Raw genomic sequence first — 20,738 nt, forward strand, 5'->3', positions numbered from 1 at the left:
ATGAGGGAATGTGCAGCCAGTACAGCCAGAAATCCTTTTTTTTTTTAAATGTCTAAAGAGGCAGAAAACCTTGATTGTATGGGAAATTGGCAGGTTTTTAAATGTTTGCCATTAATTAAGAATTTTTTAAAACTCCTGAGGGTTATGAAGCTCCCACCCGCAGCCTTCCTAGCCACTGTCAATTTGCCATCTCTAGATTATCTCTCTCCTCCGTCTGTTAAACAGAGGTGAAAGCCATCTGCCATGCCGCCATCCACTGCCTAACGTCTCAAGGTGCTTGTGAGAATCAGTTGAGCTATGTAATGGCCAAACCCTTTGAAACCTATGCAGGACTATATACATATAAGATGATGTTACTGAGAGAACACTTAAATACTTAATTTTTCTCAATCCAGATTTCCTGACCACTTGTTCTTTGATGTCAAGATCCAAGATTCTTGGATGTCCTAGCATCTGCTTTTAAGAGTGTCTCAGGAAGGAAGCAAGAGTGTGGCATGACACAGGGATGGTAGTGACCTGATTTTGCACCTTTTCATTTTTTCCTCCCTGGCTGTTTAAAACTGGATTGTTTTCAGCTACTGGAAGACGTAGACTAGAAGGCTACATTTTTGTTGTTAGTAATTCCATCACTAGGTACGTTGAAAGTGGCGTCAGTTACAGGTATTGTTACGCTCTGAATAAATGTATGACTTTAACCCTGATTTATGGGGTGTTATTTACCGTGGTTGTAGAGTGAGATGCAGAACTCGAGAACCAGTGGCCTGTGACTGAGGGCACACTGACGAGAAAGTTATGTTTGAAAGCCTGGAAACAAGGAGTGAAGTTTAATTGTTCCAAAGTCATTTCATAATTCAAAGTTAAAAGCTTCTTAAACAGGTGTTGACTTTCAGGTTGAAACAGCTTATTTTCATATGAAGTTTGCAAGACTGGCTGTTTAAATTTTTTTGAGGCAGGGTGTCACTTCATCACCCAGGGTAGAGTGCAGTGACATGATCTCGGCTCACTGAGGCCTCAGCCTCCTCAGTTGAGGTTCAAGTGATCCTTCTGCCTCAGCCCTCCAAGTAGCTGGGACTGCAGGTGCCCGCCACCATGCCCAGCTAGTTTTTTTTGTTTTGTTTTGTTTTTTTGTATAAACAGGGTTTCACCATGTTGCCCAAGCTGGTCTCAAACTCCTGAACCCAAATGACCCTCCCACCTCAGCCTCCCAAAGTTCTGGAATTACAGGCATGAGCCACTGTACCCGGCCTTAGCCCGACTCTTGAGTTTCGAAAATTGTAAGAAACTTATTTTGCTTATCAAAGCATGTGTGTGAGAAAGAGAATGTATGTGTTCCCTTGTTCATTGAGAGCAGGCCTGTGATTTTTCTAAACGATTCTATAAATTTGTCCTGGAATTTTAGGTCAGAGAACAACACATCACTGCCAGAGGAGGGAATGCAGCCAGCCATTTGTCTTCATAAATAAAGTTTTATTGGAACACAGTCATACCTATTCTTTTATGTGCTGCCATGGCAGAGTTGAGTAATTGAGATAGAGACGGTATGACCCTCAAAACCTAAGCCATTTACCCTCTGAATATTTACAGAAAAAGTTTTCTGAGCCCTTGTCTAAATTTTAGAAACGTGCCTTCGAAGAGGCTGGTTTTTTTTTTTTTTTTTTTTTTTTTAATGAATTCTAGGGAAACTGGGACTAAGATGTTATTCTCCCCAAACCATTCTTCATGCAGTTGTCAGCACGGTGAGCTCTGGCTGATTTCTGTGATTGTAAGAATTTGCTTATTAGATGTTGAATGCAATGGCCATGGTTTCATGGTAACTAAACCTGCATCCGCTTCTCGCTAATGTACTGCTAGTCATTTTATTCAGCAGAATGAGTAGCTTTCACCGTTTCTATGGGAAGGACAGTGCTCATTAGTGGATGTGCTCAGCCTTCAGTTTAGCTAAAATCTGAATGCTTTCTCAGCCTGAAACAGTGGGTATTATTCTAAATGTTAAGTAATATGGCTCTCCGCAAAGACAAAGTGCTTCCCAGTCAGTATTAGCTGCTTCATCATCATTCCTCACAATGATGCCTTTAAGTAGGTTCTCGTATCGCCATGCTGATTTTAGCACTGGAGCAGGGACGGGAGGGCAACTTGCTGAAGGTCACATAATAACAAAGCCCGATGGCAATTTGTGTCATCGCATGAGTCATGTTGGCGCTGGGGATGCAGCTGGCACCCGCGGGACTGACACCCAGAGGCAAGCCAGTCCTCCTAACAGGTTCTTCCCCAGAAAAACCAGATGATTTCATTAGCAAGGTAAGTGAACGGGCTATCAAGTAATTAATTCATCTTTGTGTAGTCAGTCCTAGGACCCTGATGAAATCAGATGGCAGGGGAGGCTTCCTGAATCTTCAGGCTCTCTTTTCCACCCCTTGTTGTCACCTGAACAGCTGTTTTCTTTTAATTTTGCCTTATGGTTTAAGGAAGTTCATTCACACTGATTTTCTCACTCAAGCCTTATGGTCCCTCGTGGGGTAGGCGGTCTTATTCCTCTTTTTGCAATGGAGGAGACAGCTCAGTGTCAGCCTGCCCTCTTCTGTGCGGCTGCTCACTCCCATCCCTGTGTTCCCACTGCAGAATGACGTGGCTCCTGAGTGTCAAGCCCCAAGGAGGAGGGCACAGCATCCTTGCCCTCAGGAACCTTCCAGTCTCTTTGGGGCTATGTCACATGCATAAAGCCGTTACCAACACTCAGGCTGGCACTGCCCATAGCCACACTGAGAGCCCAAGCCTTGGAGTTCAGAGGAGAAAGGATCACTGCAGATAGAAAAAGGGCAGGAGGTGAGATGCTTAGAAAGGAGGAAAGAATTTGGAGAAGCAGGAGCCAGGTGCGGTGGCTCATGCCTGTAATCCCAGCACTTGGGAAACTGAGGCGAGTGGCTCACTGGAGGCCACGAGTTCGAGACCAGCCTAGCCAACACGGCGAGACCCCATCTCTACTAAAAATAGAAAAATTAGCCAGGCATGTTGGCACATGCCTGTGGTTCGAGCTCCTCAGGAGGCAGAGGTGGGAGGATCACCTGAGCCTGGGACTCAGAGGTTGCAGTGAGCTGAGATCCTGCCACTGAACTCCAGCTTGGGTGATAAGAGTGAGACCCCATTTAAAAAAAAAAAGAATTTGGAGGAGCTGGCATGGATGTTTGCATGGGAGGAAGTGGCCTGAGCCAGCACCTGTGTGTGTGTGCGTGCACGCATGCGCGCGCACGCACACACACACCCCGTAACACAAATAGGGGAGACCTTCCAAAGCAGAGACCCAGTCGAGCTGCTGGCTGGAGACAAAGGTGGTACAGGGCAGTAGTGAGTGATAAAGACCCCATAGTGCAAGGCCTTTCTCATGCACAGAAAATGTGGAGGGTAATTGTTAGAGGTGATTGACGAACCCTCATTTTAGGGAGAGATTAGAGCGTGAAGATGGAGGAAGCAGGCATGTAGATAGACACATGGGGAATGAATGAATCAAAGCCACTGCATGAAATGAAAGCCACTATATGAATGAAAGACCACTATAAAAATACCGCTGCCAGAACCTGAGACTGGCTGCTGGTTTCCTCTGGCCTTATGCTATTACAGAGTAATCTGGAAAGGTCATCGAAAGATTTGTTTTAAGACTTAAGCCTGTGAAAAATACCTACTAATAAAAAGCATCCATAGAGTAGATTAAGGCTTGCAAAGCAGGCTGCTGGTTTTGAGATTCCAAAAAGGCGTCGCCTGCCTATTGGTGTGATGGCGAGTGATTGACTGTATGTTAATACTGTAGCCCCAGGAGGAAGCACGGCCGGGTCTGTGTCCACGTGTCACAGAGGAACTCCTAGCATGTGCGATGTGTTCTGATGCTTTCCACCTGGCAGAGTCTGGGCAGTCCTCTCTCTAGTTCTCCCTTCCACTCACCTCCTCTGCTCCTCCCCAACCACTACCATTTTGCTTAAAGAAAATTTTCCCAGTCTCTTTTTTTTCTTTTCTTTCTTTTTTTTTGGGGGGGATGGATTCTTGCTCTGTCACCCAGGCAGGAGTGCAGTGGCACAGTCTTGGCTCACTGTAACCTCCACCTCCCAGGTGATTCTTCTGCCTCAGTCTCTGGAGTTGTTGGGACTGCAGGTGCACGCCACCATGCCTGGCTAATTTTTGTATTTTTAGTAGACACAGAGTTTCATCATGTGGGCCAGGCTAGTCTCAAACCTCAGGTAGATCTGCCAGTCTTGGCCTCCCAAAGTGCTAGTATTACAGGTGTGAGCCACTGCACCTGGCCAGTTTTCTTGGGGCAGTTTTCTGAAAACTTGATTTTCACTGAAGAAAATTCCTCGCAGTTCTGCAGAAGGTTTTGTATACGCTCATCTGTCTGGAGTGAGACTGACGGTGCTCCCACCCCGGCCCCTGCCCCCAGCAAGATCATGTACCACAGCTCCTTCCTATGTCATCACTATTTCTTGGCCCTGCTAGTACAGCGAACTTACTGAGAATAAGCAAGGGACGTGTTGGTCAGTGTGGACTGGCGGATGAAAATTCTCCCTGTATTTTGGCACTCAAAAATAAATTTTAAAATGTTTCCACTGAGTGGCCTCCCAGTCTTGTTCCACTAGGAGCTGGAGAGCTGAGCAACCGGGAGTTGGCATCTTTGGATTGGGTTGCTTGGATGTCCTTGGGGTGGGGTCTTGTCAGGGCTGAGGGGAGGTTGACCTGTCAGAAGGCTGGGGAGCCCAGAGTTTGGGCATCACTGGAGAGGGAAGGGATCACATCTGAGCATGCAGCTCTGACCCCGTGTAGAGAATGGTCCATTCCTCCGAGGCCCTAGAATGAAGAGTAGATGAAGGTGAGAGACTTAACCACGTGGCTTGTAAGACTTGGGGATCCTTTCAGCTGCGGTTCCTAGCAACAGTTAGATCAGGACCAAGAAATTCAGGAAGAAAATAAAATCATATGTGTGATGTGTGTATAAAGAAAGAGATATGCCTCTCATTCCGAATAATCATAGCTGTAGACGGTCACGCTGTTGTGTGTTCCAGGAGTGCCTTTATGGCCGCCGCTCAGGTACCTGAGCACGTTCACATTACTCTGTTGGCTTGGGTGGACATTTTATGTTTGTAACTAAAATGTGTACTGAATTATTATTATTTTTTGAGATGGAGTCTTGCCCTGTTGCCCAGGCTTAGTGTAATCTCAGCTCACTGCAACCTCTGCTTCCTGGGTTCAAGTGATTCCCCTGCCTCAGCCTCCCGAGTAGCTGGGACTACAGGCGTGTGCCACCATACCCGGCTAATTTTTTCTATTTTAGTAGAGACGAGGTTTCACCATGTTGGCCAGGATGGTATCAATCTCCTGACCTTGTGATTCCCCCCGCCTCAGTCTCCCAAAGTGCTCACAGGTGTGAGTCACTGCACCCGGCCGGAATTATTTTTATCTGCAAAGGTGTGTGGTGAACACTGTCCGAACACATTGAGAATTCTGAGCTTGAATTACTCCCCGCTGGGCGGCATCTGCAGAGTGCACTCCCTCTTCCTCTCTTCTGTGATCTTGATGTTCTCGAAGTTTCTCAGATATCCAAATCCTGCAATTATTTGTCAGTTTAATAGTAAAAGAGCATAATAATATCAAACCCATGCAAATAAGATAGCTAGGAATGTAGAAGAAATGGAGGAACAGAATGAGGAGGACCGACGCAGTTGTCCTGGTGGAGGGGACATTGTGGGTGACTGGTGGGGAGGGGCGAGCCCTTTTGTGATCCACATACTAAAATATCAAGTCACTGAATACAGCATTGAGTTTAATTATCTCCTGTCTTTAAATCTTATTTAAACAAGCAGTAAATATTAGCAAACATTTTTGTTCTCTTCAGCCCCAACCTCCCATCTCAGACATCAAGGGACAGACAGCCCAGTGCGGAAATCAAGTGAAACATCTGCGCAAAAGAAAAGGCTGGGCGTGGTGGCTCATGCCTGTTATCCCAGCGCTTTGGGAGGCCACTGTGGGCGGATCACTTGAGGTCAGGAGTTGGAGACCAGCCTGGCCAAGATGGTAAAACCCCATACCTACTAAAAATATAAAAACTACAAAAATTAGCCAGACGTGGTGGCAGGCATCTGCAATCCTAGCTACTTAGGAGGCTGAGGCAGGAAAGTCATTTGAACTGAGGAGAAGGAGGTTGCAGTAAGCCGAGATCATGCTACTCCAGCCTGGGCGGCAGAATAAGACTCCGTCTCAGAAAGAAAAAAAAAAAAAGACTTAAAAAAAAAAAAAAAACAGCAAAAAACCCCCCAAGGTTTGTGGTGGGCATTGATAGGGACCACGGGGTGCTTTCGGACCCCTCAGGCAAGGAGCTGCAGTTTTAGCTCAGGTGCAATGCAGAAGGCTTCCAGGCAGACATGCCGCCAGCCTGCTGTGGGAGCTGTGTGGCATTTCAGCGTGGGTCAGAGTTTCCTACGGGGAGGGTTTCCCAGTAGGAAAAGGCACTGAGACCAGAAAGATCAGAGTTGATGGGAACTGCCACGAGTCTAATTGCACATGGAATGTGGAATGGAGTGGAGCATTGAAATCTGAGATGGGAGAAATGAATTTGGTCTGGATTAGATAGGTCTTGAAAGGTAAGCTAAAGCCTCAGGAGTAATGATGGAGCCTTCGCAGTATTTTCCTCCCTAAAACTTTCAGCCCCCATTTTTTTTTCTTTTTTTCTTTTTTTGAGATGAAGTCTTACGCTGTTGCCCAGCTGGAGTGTGGTGGGTGTGATCTCGGCTCACTGCAACCTCCACCTCCTGCGTTCAAATGATTCTCCTGCCTCAGCCTCCCAAGTAGCTGGGACTACAGGTGCCCACCACCACACCTGGCTAATTTTTGTATTCTTAGCAGAGATAGGGTTTCACCATGTTGGCCAGGCTGGTTTTGAAATTCTGGCCTCAAGTGATCCACCTACCTTGGCGTCCCAAAGTGCTGAGATTATAGGCGTGAGCCACCACAATTTTTAAGTCCCTGCCATGGATCAGGAGCTGTTCTGAGAACTGAGGATAGAAAGATTTGACTTGGTCCCAGCCTGTGAGATGCTGTTTACGCTGTGGCAGAGAACCAAGGGTGGTTTGCAGCACACACAGCGTAGGAGCTGCTTCCAGTGGGCTGGTGGGCCCAGAGGAGGGAGAGATGGGGCTTGGGATGTGGGTACGGCTCTGGAGGAGGAGTGGCCTGTGATCTGGGTCTCTGCATAGTGCAGGGATCTGATCTTTCTAGCTGTATATTTTCTCGTAGTCTGCTGATCCCTTAGAGCTTTCAAAAGACCCAGTTTCTACTTCAGATGCAATATGAGACTGCTGACGTCTGAAATTCAGTAGTGTGACCCATTCCATGATCTTTTCCAACTAATAAAATGGAGTTGCCACAAGGGCCTCTGTGTTCTTTTGGTTTTATTTTTCCCAGGGGCCTTGCATTCTGGAGCAGATGGGTGGTGGGCTAGAATAAATAGTTCCTCCTCTGAACCAAACCTCAGTAAAAATAGTTTTCGAGGTACATCTTGGGCATCTGGACTATTTCTGATCCAGAAAGGTGCAACTCTGTAATGTACGAGAAGGTCATCCCTACTAGAAGCTTGCCTTGTCTAGTCCCTGGTATAAGACAGTGGTCACCAAGTAAGCTTGCCTCAGATTTGCCTCGAGGACTTGTTAAAAGCCAGATTCCACGCCCCATCCCTGGGGTTTCTGTCGATCTGGACAGGGTCTGAGAATCTGCACATCTGACATTCCCAGAGAATGTTGGTTGAGGAGCCACAATTTGAGAACTCTCTGCTCTAAGCCGAGCATAAAAGGAACTGCGGGATTCTTGGTGGGACCTGCCCTGTGCATGGCCCCTTTTCAGCCACCTCCACAGTGGCCATCCTCCCTGCACTCTCACAGCAGGAACAAATGCACAGTGGCCTCCGCCAGAGGGAAGGTGGTGTCCCAGGTTCCCCATGGAGCCCTCCGGTTATCCTGGTGAGAATCCACACTCCTGCAGTGCCACGCTGGGTACAGTTGCCTTCAAGGTGCAGTTGCACTTCCCAGTTCCTCATCTGGAAGGAATAACCATTCGCAAGACCAAGACTTGGCCTCGGAAACTTGGACATCAGCCTCTACGAGTGGCGGTTCTTGTTCCTGTCCAACTTTAGGCCCCGCCTGGCCTGTGTGGCGGTCACACCTCAAGGCTCAGCCTTGTCCTCCGTCTCTCTGGCTATTTGGTGCTAAGGCCCTTCCATGAGAGGCCCCTCAGCCCCCATCAGCCCCTTTGTGCTCTGAAAATGGTGTCTTGAAAATGAGGGTGCTCATATTCAGGGACAGCTTGAGATCCTCTAGCCCAAGGGATGCTCACAGGTTGAGCTCAGGCGCATTGGAATGATTAATTGGTGTCCTCCACTCTGCTGGACAATTAAGGAAAGCAGGAAAAGGAGGGAAAAGTCTTCAGTGAGACCTAATTTGGCACCATGTTGTTTTCTGTTAATCTATTTTGTTTTCTGTCCGTCTGTCCCCAGGGATGGGTGCCTTGCTGCTTGCTGAAGCATGCATAACTAATGTCCTCATTAAGGGCTGATCTGTTTATCAGGGCCATGCGAGGAAGCCAGCCTGCCAAACCCAGGCGCAAGCTGGGGGCTGTTGCCTCCCTCTGGGCCTTAGCCCCACCTCATTAAGCTGGTCCGGGCTATTGATTGGGAGCCTGTGTTTGGAAGAGTCTTACTTACTCCATGCATTATCTTGACAGATTGATCAGACCTGATTGAGAACCTCTTAAAGGAACGAACAGCTGTAATGGGAAAGTTGGACTCTGTCATCCGTTAGGATGATTCTGGGAGCAAGAAGAACAAGGCTGACATCTTGGAGCAATTGTATTTACAATTAACATGGTTGAAAACGATTGCCTCTATTGATCCCTCCTTCCTGCAATTACAGCCCCATTGTTTACATTCCAGCACTTCAGTTATAAAAAGGAAATTCAATAATTATTGCATTATTTAAAGTTAAAGTGCCACAGAGTTTGCTGGCTGCGCTTGCTGGTTGATTTAACGTTCAGTAAAATCCATGCTGAGCTCTCCATCTTGAGGCTGAACAATATCGGCTTCTAATGAGACCTAAAAAGTGGGGGAAGAAGGGCAGAACCCAGTGCATGGGGTGTTTTTCTGGATTATTTTCAGGGGCACCCAGAAGTAGAGCTGGGAAACCAGCAGTGTCATTGTTTGCACCACAGTGGCCCTCTCGCCACGTGGCCGTCTGTTCTGTGCATAGCCGTCTCCCGGCCTCTTGACACAGACTCCACTGTCTTTCCTCAAAGAACCATCTTTCTCATTTCACTGTCAGTCCCTTGCTTCCCTCCCACAAGTATGTCTCTTTTAACTTCCCACAAAACCTGTGGTATTTAAGTAGAAAAAGTGAAATGTCTGCATCGGCCAGAGTGATCAACGCCTAAAGTGTTTATTTAGAGGGAGTTTTTCTGCCCTGCCCTGTCACTTTCTCATTTTATCTTTTAAGGGAAGAATAAAATAAAAAAACCAAACCCCTCCTATAGCAGAAGGCAGCCCTGTGGGTGCAGCTTACCTCCTGCTTCTGTCTTACCGGCTGCCCTGTCTTCTCTCATAATGAAGGTGATGAGGGTATTTGTCAGCAGATAGTAGGAACCTGAGGGGAGCCTCTGGGTTTGAGCACCAAATTCACGCTCCGCAGCAGCAACAGAAAGTTCAGGAGTGTAGGAGGAATTTTAAAGAGCATTTTCTTGTTGCATTTGGTTGGAATTCTTCCTTGGGCTTGGTTCCAGTGAGACATCTGGGCAGGTGCACTCAGCGGGCTGCAGAGCAAGGGAGGAAAAAGTGATGCCTCATGCTTTCCCATCAAGAGCCACGCTGCCAGCGACAGCCCCAGGAAATTTTCGCGTGCAGGTGTGAAAGGGGAGAGGAAGATGAATAGAGCCAATTCTGACTTTTATGAAGTATCTGGAGCAGGCCAGTAGCGGGCAGCTGCTTCTGTGTGACTTTTTCATTAAGGAGGTGAATTCTTATGTGCAGGCATTGCATGATTTATCAAGTGCAGTTTGTTGGAATCTAAGATACTCTTTGTGAAAAGGCAAGTGCAGGGATTTTTGGTCTCGGAAATTTTCCTCCCTGCAACAGAACATCTCCATGTATTCCGACTTGGGTTCTTTTTCCATGGCCGTTGCTGTCCTGGCCAGAGGATCGGTTCTCAAAGCATGGTCCCAGACGGGTGTTATCATGACCTGGGAGACTTAGAAATGCAGATTCGTGGGGCTCACATCAGACCTGCTGAATCAGAAACCCTTGGCATGTGCCCAGCGATCTAGGGCGTAGCATGCCTCCTAGGTGCTCTTGATGTACGCTCAAGTTAGAGAACCACTGAGCCGGAACACCAGTGGCATCATCCATCACCAAACCCACCCGTTTGTACCTGCCCATCAGAAGTGATGAAGAAAGATCTGGACTCACAGTAGAAACACCATGACTGTCTCAAACATTTGGGTAGTTCTTCACATGTTCCGAGGGATTTTCACATATGTGGAAATTTTCTCATGTGGATTTAAGAATTACTTCAAGGAAGACAGGGCAGGTAAAATATCTTCAGTTTACAGATGAAGTAGTACACCTGTTTTGACCAGTAGACAAGTGTGTGTGTGTGTGTGTGTGGTTTTTTTTTTTTTGTCCTGCTGGCTTGATTGTCATGGGATTGGAGATACAAATAAGCAATTTCTTCAGGAAGGATTTGGAGAATCAGGAATTGTCTTCCAGGCATTTCAGCCGAGCTCTCCTCCCTTCCCTGCCCCTCACCTGGGATATTGGCAGACATGAGAAAGAACTTGGTCCTTTCATTTTATTAGATGGGTGCCTTGATGGGCAAAGAGACCCAGTAAACAAATACGGGATTTTGTGGCAAGGGCATGCATTTGTATCCGGGCTCTGCCTACACCAACAGCATGACTTTGGCAAGTTACTTAAAATATAAATTTTGTACTTCTTGTAAGGGAGAAGGCAGCCCTGTGTGTGTTCAGTATCCCCTGTCCATATAATAATTCTTATGTATCAGTTTGTTGTCAATGAGGGATTCCTTTTTGGGGCCTGGGGAAGAGTGAGGGTTGGTTGTAAGGAGAGAAATATTAAATAGGTTTGTTCAGTAGATGTTTGTTTCTATCCCTAATCCTGAAGATCAACTGATGAAAAATAACAATAGTAGTAATAGCCTCGTTTATTGTGAAGGCTGACCAGACATACCGTATGAAGTATTTTATGTGAATTATCCTGTTGAATCTTCCCAGCAGTGAAATGAGGCTCTGTTATTGTCTCTTTTGCACGCAAGGAAACTGAGTCTCAACAGTGTATGTGACTTGCCTTCATAGCAGAGCTAGTGAGATTCAGAGGGAGGGTTTTGCACTGGGCTGCTCAATCCAGAGTGCCCCACAAGCCGTCATCATTGGCAACAGCTTGACATGGAGTTGGATGCGCACAAGCTAGAATAGTGTGTATATGGCAGTGTATTAGTTCATTTTCACGCTATTAATGAGGACATACCCAAGACTGGGTAATTTTTTTTTTAAAAAGAGGTTTAATCGACTCACTGTGTTCAGTGTGGATTGGGAGGCCTCAGGAAACTGACAGTCCTGGTGGAAAGGGAAGCAAATATGTCCTTCACATGGTGGCAGGAAGAGACGGGCAGAGTGAAGGGATGGGGAAGCCCCTTATACAACCATCAGGTCTCATGAGTACTCACTGTCACAAGAACAGCATCGGGGAAACTGCCGTCATGATTCCATCATCCCACCAGGTCCCTACCATGACACATGAGGATTATGGGGACTAAAATGAGTTTTGGGTGGGAACACAGCCAAACTATCTCAGGAGGCTTTTATTTTTATGTGGGGACCTAAATTAGGGAGAGCTGGAAAATAGTGCTAGAGAAGAAGTACATCTTACAAATGAAGAAAGTTACTGCTCCTGATACAGTATCCTAGTGAAGGGGGATTGTCAGATCCTGGAAGCTGTAGGTTGTTTCTGGAGAGAAGTCAGCTTGAGGGTGTCCTGGTGGGACCCACTTTGTTATTTTATCCACCCACATACCCCCCTCAGAAAGCTCTGTGCACACTCACTCGACCGCTGTGGAAACTAGTCCTCATTTTGCTTGTGACGTTATGCTCTGGTGAGCCCCTTTCTCAGGGGCCTACCATCAGGGGCCTACCATTAGGAAGATGTAGGGGGTGTTCGTTCACCGTCATATGCATGCATAGCATTTACTATGGGCAGAGTGCCTACACACACTTTTTTGGGGGGACAGGGTTAATAATTTGCTCCCATAATGATAAAAATGCATACCTGATAAATTTCCTCCCCATGTATAAACAGTGGCTCCACACTCCCTTCTGGAGTTCTCCTAACAGAGGGAAGTGAAATCTATTATATGGAAGCGTCCACATTGCACAAGGATCCATGTTTGTGTTTTTCCAGAAAAGTTAAAGCCAAGGCAGATACAACTTATAGACAGGCATAGACTTAGATAGTTATTTCCTTCTAGAACTTTTTGTTCTTTTCAGGGCCACTAATGTTGAGATTTTTGAATTAGGAAATGTAATGTGTGCAAGGGAAAAGATACAGGAATGGGAAGTCTGTGTTCTGGCCTTGGATACAGAGAGTGAGCAATCATGGCTTGTTCTAGGGCCTAAGGAGCCTGGCCTAGAAACCAGAAACTAGGTCAGAGCAACCCAAATGGATTGATCTAAGGGAACATTTTTACTTCCTTTTACTTTTTTCTTATAAATCATGGTTGGGGCTTCTATCTTATGGTATCTGCAGGGATCCTACAATGAAATAGAACTAAATTAGCATGTGTCAAGGACGAGAGCTTGAACGGATGAAAAGCCAGCATTAAATGGAATATACATATATATATAGGTTGACCTTCCAGGAGTCTTCCTAAAAATGTGACATTAAATTTGGAACTATAACACACTCTCACTGATTAAAAAATTAACCTCCTAGCTGGGTGCCATGAATCACACCTGTAATCCCAGCACTTTGGGAGGCCAAGGCGGGTGTATCACGAGGTCAAGAGATCGAGACCATCCTGGCCAACATGGTGAAACCCCATCTCTACTAAAAATACAAAAATCAGCTGGGCGTGGTGGCGTTCGCTTGTGGTCCCAGCTACTTGGGAGGTGGAGGCAGAAGAATTGCTTGAACCTAGGAGGTGGAGGTTGCAGTGAGCCAAGATTTTGCCATTGCACTCCAGCCTGGTGACAGAGCAAGACTCTGTCTCAAAAAGAAAAAAGAAAAATTAACCTCCCCCACTGCTGGTTGGATTTTCATTTTAATTTTAGGCATTCTAGGTGAACACCTGGGTCGATGGAGTCTCATGTTTCAGAACCCCCTGCAGTCTGTGCAGCCTGGCTTGGCAGTGGTAGACTTGGAACTTGAACTCAAGTCTCAGGGTACGGTCCTGTTTCCTTCACGCTCTGGGTGACCTTGCAGGAGTCATGTGGCTTCTGTGAGCTCTGGGCCCCTCCAAGGATGGAAGGCAAATGTGACCCTCCTCATAGGGTTGTAATGTGAAAATTTTAAAGTGTGTGTAGGCTGGGTGTGGTGGCTTACGTCTGTAATCCTAGCACTTTGGGAGGCTGGTGGGAAGATTGCTTGATCCCAGGAGTTTGAGAATAGCCTGGACAACTTGGTGAGACCGTATCTCTACAAAAAATAAAAATAAATAGCTAGGCATGGTGGCATGCACCTATAGTCCCAGCTGCTTAGGAGGCTGAAGTGGGACTTCAGCCTGGGGAAGTCCTGAGCCCACCTGAGCCTGGGGAGGTTGAGGCTGCAGTGAACCATGATTGCGCCACTGCACTCCAGCCTGGGCGATAGAATGAGACCCTGTCTCAGGCAAAAAAGAAAAAAAAGTGTGTGTGTAGATGCTTCACCCACAGTAAATGCTCTGCACGCATATGATGGTGAATGACCTCCCGCCATGGCTTCCTTACTTCATCTTATCCAGTTGGGGAATTAGCAGACTTGACTCTGATCTCCATCTTCTCCCCATCCCTCCCACTGGATTCGTTAGCGAGATTTCATAGTCCTCTCCCTGAACAGAGACGCTGAAGCCGTGGCACACTGTGGTTGCTGTGTTCCCCTCGAGAGGGGTATGGTAACAGGTAGGCTCTTTCATCATGGGACCTCCAGTTCTGCCGACTGAGAAGAGTTACAGATAGGCTCTCCTGCTTGCCTTTGGCCTGATAGGTGTCTCGGGGGCTTCCCAGGACATTCCACCATGGAGTTTCTCCTGTGCTGGGCAGGAAGCACCTGACATCTCCTGGAATAGTCCCCTGTCTCAGAGCTGCTGCTCTGGAAACAGAGTTGCCCTGTGTGCCTGTGTGCACAGCACAGTGGCCAAGAGGGCAGGTATGGGTGTGTTTAGAGTAACAGGTGCGATTCCCCCAGGAAGCTTTGTTGGTGAATTGTGTGTGTGTGTGTGTCAGAATGTACTTTGTCTATTTCTACTTTAAAGGGGAGGCTTTGACAAAACCTGATCAATATTTTGCATTCTATGCATGAGGAACCAGATGTTAGAAGTTTCCTGTCGTTGGGGAGGAGGAGGGAGCTAGGGCCCCTCCAGATTTATAGAAATCAATGTTTTCTGTCAGAAGTTGGTTAGTTTTCCTGGGAAACAAGTAACAGGAACATATTTTTTTGATTTTCATGATGAATTATTTTCTAAAGAGCCCTCTTTTCGTCTCTTCGACTTTCAGTGTTTGACTAGGGTGAACGAGCACACCATAGTAATGGGGCAGGATCCCACAAAGTCACGCAGCCAAGCCTCCATTCTCTCCCTTCTTTTTAAATTATTAGTTTGCTTTTTGCGCTTCGTGTTACATGCCAGCCCCTTTATCCGGGGTGCCTCTTGTTGCAGGGAGGGCTTTCTCAGTGAACCAGACCTAGAAGGGAAGGCACGGAGACAGATGTGGGCACTGAGATGTTTCCATGTCAGAAGCATTGGAGTGCCATCTTCCAGTGAAACTCACACGGGATGAACATTTTCAAACACAAGTAGCCCTAATAGGATTAAAAAGAGGTGCAAGGAAAGGTCTCTTTGACCCATGTGAGTAAGCCCTCGTGTGAACCCTGGCTTCATTTCCATCCATAGCCATTGACTACCTAACATGTGCCAAATTTCTAATTAATCCAGATGAGGACAGGCTGTTACCCACTGCACAGGATTTGGAGGACTTGGAGATGGTCGCAAGTCTTTTTCTGCTACCACTTATGACTCAAAGTAGATATTTACATCCTTCTTATAGGTCATCATACTTCTCTGAGATTTCAGAAAGTAAATTAAATTATCAAGCAGCGATGTTTCTTTCTGTGAAAACTACTGTACCTTTGGAGTTCTTATGATAGTCTTTTGCAGGTGCTATTTGCCTGTCTTTATCTGTCTGTCTTGTCTGTCTGTCTGTCTATCTATCTATCTATCTATCTAGCCTATCTATCCAGTCTGTTTATTGAGACGGTCTCACTTGGTCAGCCAGGGTGGAGTGATTATACCTCCCTTCAACCTCCACCTCCCGGGATCAAGTTATCCTCCTGCCTCAGCCTCCTAAGTAGTTGAGGCTACAGGTGTGTGCCACCACACTTGGCTAATTTTTTATTTATTTTTGTAGAGATGGGGTCTCACCATGTTGCCCAGGCTGGTCTTGAACTCCTAAGCTCAAGTGATCCTCCTTCCTTGGCCTCTCAGTGTTGGGATCACAGGCGTGAGCCGCCATGCCCAGCCTGCAGGTGCTTTCTAAACGAGCAAGTGAGTTGGAGTGGGACTGATCAAGGAGAAGTATAGTCATAGTCAAGGTTCTAGGGAGACGCCGGCCCAACCACATGAGTTTGGGTGGACACGAGTTCCTGCTCCTTTTTTGGTTAGCTAGGTTGACCTCGAGTTACTGGTTGATAATGCTTTCTCATTAGGAATTTATGGGAAGATACTGAATTTTCTTGAGTTAGCTAGGAGGCCCCTGTGATTTTCAGTATTCCAGGAGGTGTGTTCTCTAAACAGTATTCAAGCTAAAGCGGGATGCCCTCGTTACACCACTCCTTATGTTCTTGGAGTTGCTGCTGTCACTGCCTGCGTCACCTGCAGGTTAAGTCCCTGGGGTTGGGCTTATTCTGTGTGCATATGTGTGCATGTGTATGTGTATGTGTATGTGTGCGCGCGCATGCATGTGTGTGTGCACACGTCCCCACAGGGTCTCCTGTTGTAGACAGTTAGAATCGAACCAAAACAAACCCTCACCAAATGGGCTCACCAGGTAGTTTTCTTTGGGTTCCCCGGGTGGCATGCGTCCCAGCTTGGAGCTGTTGTTTTGTTTTCTTTTAAAAATTACACTCCTGACCTGACCAAGGAGAGTAGGTAGGAATTGTGAGCACAGAGTAAAGAAAATGGAAAAAGTAGAAACAGAACCCAGTGGCCCCCCTCACAGCGGGTGAGCTCTGTGATAGAGGCGGAAGAGGCTGGGAAATTCAGGATTTGCGTGGGAGAAAAATTTCCTGCCTGGCGAGGAGAGCAAGAACTCTGAAAGCAGGCAACTCCTTTCTTGAGTGCACCACTGGGATTTGTGCCTTGGTGGATTCTTCGTATATTACAGTGAATTTAATTAAATACATTGTGATCCCAATTGAGGGTATTCTAATTAGCTGGGTCAGGAACAAATTATTCTCCCTCCTTCTCCAAATGAAAACATCCACGCTCTTCTGCAGGGAAGGCATGTTCTTGGCTGCCTGGCTTGCCCCGTGGAGTGCTCATGGGCCTCGTAGCACACTCCCTCCCGCTGCTTTTTATTAGGCAGGTTCCAAGGGTGGGATTCTGGGGATGAGGCCAGTGCCACTTGGGAGGAAGGGAGAGAGGATCTGACCAACAGGGTTGGGAGTTTACCCACTCAGGGCCTAGGAAATGGCTGAATGGTGTGGAGAAGGTCACAGAGGTCAGGACCCTGCTGCTAGCTTTGGGCTCCTGTTTACTTCCAGTTAGACAACTTAAGAAATAACAAGACAGTTGGAAAATCTGGGGAGAGCAGGACTTGTCACATGTAAGTAGACATCAGTAGAACCGGGGTGCAAACAGAATTTTGGGTTAGGATGTCACCTTTTATAAGCAGCTGTTTCCTGGCAACCAAGATACAGTTTACTCGAGGGTTTTTTTTTTTTTTTTTGGAGGCAGAGTTTTACTTCATGCTGGAGTGTAGTGGTGCAATCTCGGCTCATTGCAATCTCTACCTCCTGGATTCAAGTGATTCTCCTGCCTCAGCCTCCCAAGTTGCTAGGATCACAGGCATCCACCATTATGCCCAGCTAATTTTTGTGTTTTTGTAGAGACAGGGTTTCACCATGTTGGCCAGGCTGGTCTTGAACTCCTGACCTCAGGTGATCCGACCACCTTGGCCTCCCAAAGTGTTAGGATTACGTGTGTGAGCCACTGTGCCTGGCCTATTCTGGATATTTTTTAAAGAGTCTTGGAGAATAAAGTTGGAATACAAGGCAACCTTGGACTTTTGAATGAATCTTTTATGGAAGTTTCTAGGAGAGGACTCTAGGTGTTCACTATACCAGGACAGGTGGGAGAAGCCATGGCTCCATTTTCTTATTTCCTTTTATTCTTTTCTCCATGATTTGTAGTACATGCCTAGTTCCTTGCTAAAATGTCTCTCAAAGTGGCAGACGAAGGAATTCATGGCAGTGTAAGAGATTGTAGTTTACCAACATGAGCTAGATAGAGTGTGAGGTGCCTTTAGAATATCTTTATCATATCCATTTTTTAAAGTACGAGTCCCCGGTATGATGTTTATTTCAACCCAGTAGCCTGTGGATTTAAAGACAAAAGACATTTGACATCACATTTCTGTCCAGCTCTTTTGGCTGTGTTATTCGTCTCTTCTGGCTCAAAGATTGAAGACTCCAGCCATTTGGAATGGAGAACGCTCACACATCCATATTAAAATTTGATGTTTGAAATTCAGTGCCTTATTGTGAGGAAATCCTGTTTCATAGGGAGGTAGCAGGGGATTGGAGGTAAGGCTTTAGTGATTCTTGATCTGATTTCATAGTTTATTCTACCTCCAAAATCTCTTGATGGAATGTATTTCTTTGAATTTCATGGTTATTGTCTCTGCTATCTTTTATTCACTCTGTTTTCGTTGAAGCTTTAATGAATATCATTCTTTTGGTCCTGGCCACCTAAGACAGCAGTTTGCTCCCTTACAGGTTTCCAGCTCCTCAGTCTCAGGCCAAACTCTTGCTCCCTGGAATATCCTGGTCCTGTTTCTGGCTTCTGAGTTCTGAGGGGCCTCATGGTGTAGTTTGGGGGAAAGGGCGTGGGCTTGCTCATCTTCTGCCTGCCTTCTGCCCAGGGTTGTAACCTCCAGAAAGCACGGCCTCACTGCATCCCATCCTTCCGACATGCTCTGCAAGGAACCTCATCGCAGAGAAGGCAGTGAGGTTAAATCATTTTTAAAAAGCAGCTCAAAGGCCAGGCGCAGTGGCTCACGCCTGTAGTCCCAACACTTGAGGAGGCTGAGGCGGGTGGATCGCTTTCGGTGTGGAGTTCGAGACCAGCCTGGACAACATGATGAAACCCCGTTTCTACTAAAAACACAAAAATTGGCCGGGTGTGGTTGTGCATACCTGTATTCGCAGATGCTCAAGAGGCTGCGGCAGGAGAATGGCTTGAACCTGGAAGGTGGAGGTTGCAGTGAGCTGAGATCGAGCCACTGTACTTCAGCCTGGGAAACAGAGCAAGAACCTTTCTAAAAACAAAAACAAAAGTAAAAAATAAATAAAAAGCAGCTAAATTTATCTCCAGAAAAGCTTTTTATCATCAGTTATAATTTCTCTAACAGTTAATGGGGGACTGGCTGGTTCTTCCAACTCTTTCTGGTTGTGAAATTCTTCTGGCACTGTTTTTACTTGTAGAATTTTTACTTTGTCCAAGGCTTTGCATTTGAGTGTATGAATCACCCGTTTCAGGGGCAGAAGGGATTGTTCTCTCTTGGTGCCTGTGAAGCTCATCCCATTCTTATGTACAAGTTGGCAAGGTTTCCTGTGGGATACTTTAGTCAGTTTGTGTGATTGAGGGCTTCAGCCTCCCTCCCATAAGTTTCTGTGACAATTAGTTAGTGCATTTATGTTTCTTCTTCTGACAAAGTACAAACATGCTTCTGGATTTTTCACATGTGATCAGCGAACACAGGATGTTTGCATGTCAGTATGTGAGCTTCTGGGCAGCGTCCCTTGATAGGAAGCACTCACAGGGCCACTCTGGTATTTTTAGGATTGCGTGGAGTGCAGGGCATTCTAACCATTCTAGCTTGCCAGTGTCTTGCATTCTAAGCCAGACAAGGATGAGATACCCAAGCAGGACTAGAAACCATTATCCCGGCATAGACATCAGACAGAAGCAGTGTGGGTCAGAAAGGAGACTAGCAGCATGGGCAGTTTTGAGACATTTGTCGTGTGCCCGCCATGGCTCCATGGGCCAGGCTTGGATGACTGGGCTGGGGGTTGGGTGGTGAGGAGAAAAAAGGAAGGACATGTAATCACAGGTACGCAAAAGCACTCACGTGATCTGAATTCCCTCCTTCAAAAGGATGCTGGGTAAATGCTGGAGGAAACAAGCCCCAGGCTCCATCTCTCTCTCCCCTAACTAACTGGGTTACCTTGAGTCAGTCATTTAAGCTTTTGGGGAGTATTTCCATTGCTTCTTGTGTACGCAGTATAGGAATTCTCCCTTTTCCCCTAAAATGAACCTTTGGAAATGAAGGAGATGGCCTTTCGACACCATAATTCTCTGTTAGTCAAAAAGGGTCCATAGCTTTCATTACCTCCCCAGGAGACTCAGAAACATTGTGAGTTATGTTCTTGGGTCATTTTTAAGTCTTCCTAATCACAGAAGCCTGGGGTCCACCAACTGTCTTCATGACCTCTTCTGTTCTTACACCCCAGACATGAATTCTATCTGTGCCTGCCTCCTGGGGGCTCTTAGGCTGCCATGCTCTGGGATTAATACACAACAAAGGACCAGCATCATTGGTCACTTGGTGTATCAGGTGGTCAGATGTTCCAAATTATGTTTGGATCAGGTGACTCTGAGATATTGGCAAAAAACTAGACTGGAGAAATTTGTTTTTCTGGCATTTTTTAATGTAGGGGAAAACCTAATTTGGGGTTCTCCTAGTAGACTGTGGTTGTAAATACAAAAATTAGAGTTATCTTGTGAAAAGGCCAGATACCAGCTCTGGTCTTGTGTTCCTGACCTAGGATCTTGTACAGGCAGGATGGCCAGAGGCTATTACCTGAATCTGGGTTGGCTTAATTTTTCCTGTCATAATTTAGTATGTTTCTATGGTAATAATTTAGGCTTTGTGGACTATAGTATCTTTGTCACAACTGTTCAACTCTGTTGTTTCAAAAGCATCCATAGACAGTATGTAAATTAGTGGACACGGCTGTGATCCAATAAAACTTTTTTTACAAAAACAATCAGTGGGTTGAATATGGCCCTTGGGCCATAGTTTGCCAACCTCTGATCTAACTAAAACAGGATACTTTAGAGAACAAAAGGGGAAACCTTTAACCGTATGCCAGGAAAGCCAGTGTTGCACTGGGAGGGCCCCTGTGATCAGCATTGTCAACATTCCGAAAAGCCACATGGCCAGGGCCATTTGGGGGAGAC

The 20,738-nt window shown here is 46.4% G+C and overlaps 1 protein-coding gene across 1 annotated transcript in view; it reads left to right on the forward strand.

The window, feature by feature from the left end:
• Positions 1 to 20,738, forward strand: part of ZFHX3 (zinc finger homeobox 3) — a 279,755-nt gene that overhangs the window by 145,948 nt on the left and 113,069 nt on the right. The gene's annotated exons all lie outside the window — the stretch shown is intronic.

Source organism: Cebus imitator, unplaced genomic scaffold (genome assembly GCF_001604975.1).
Source record: "Cebus imitator isolate Cc_AM_T3 unplaced genomic scaffold, Cebus_imitator-1.0 Scaffold118, whole genome shotgun sequence".
NCBI lineage: Eukaryota > Metazoa > Chordata > Mammalia > Primates > Cebidae > Cebus > Cebus imitator.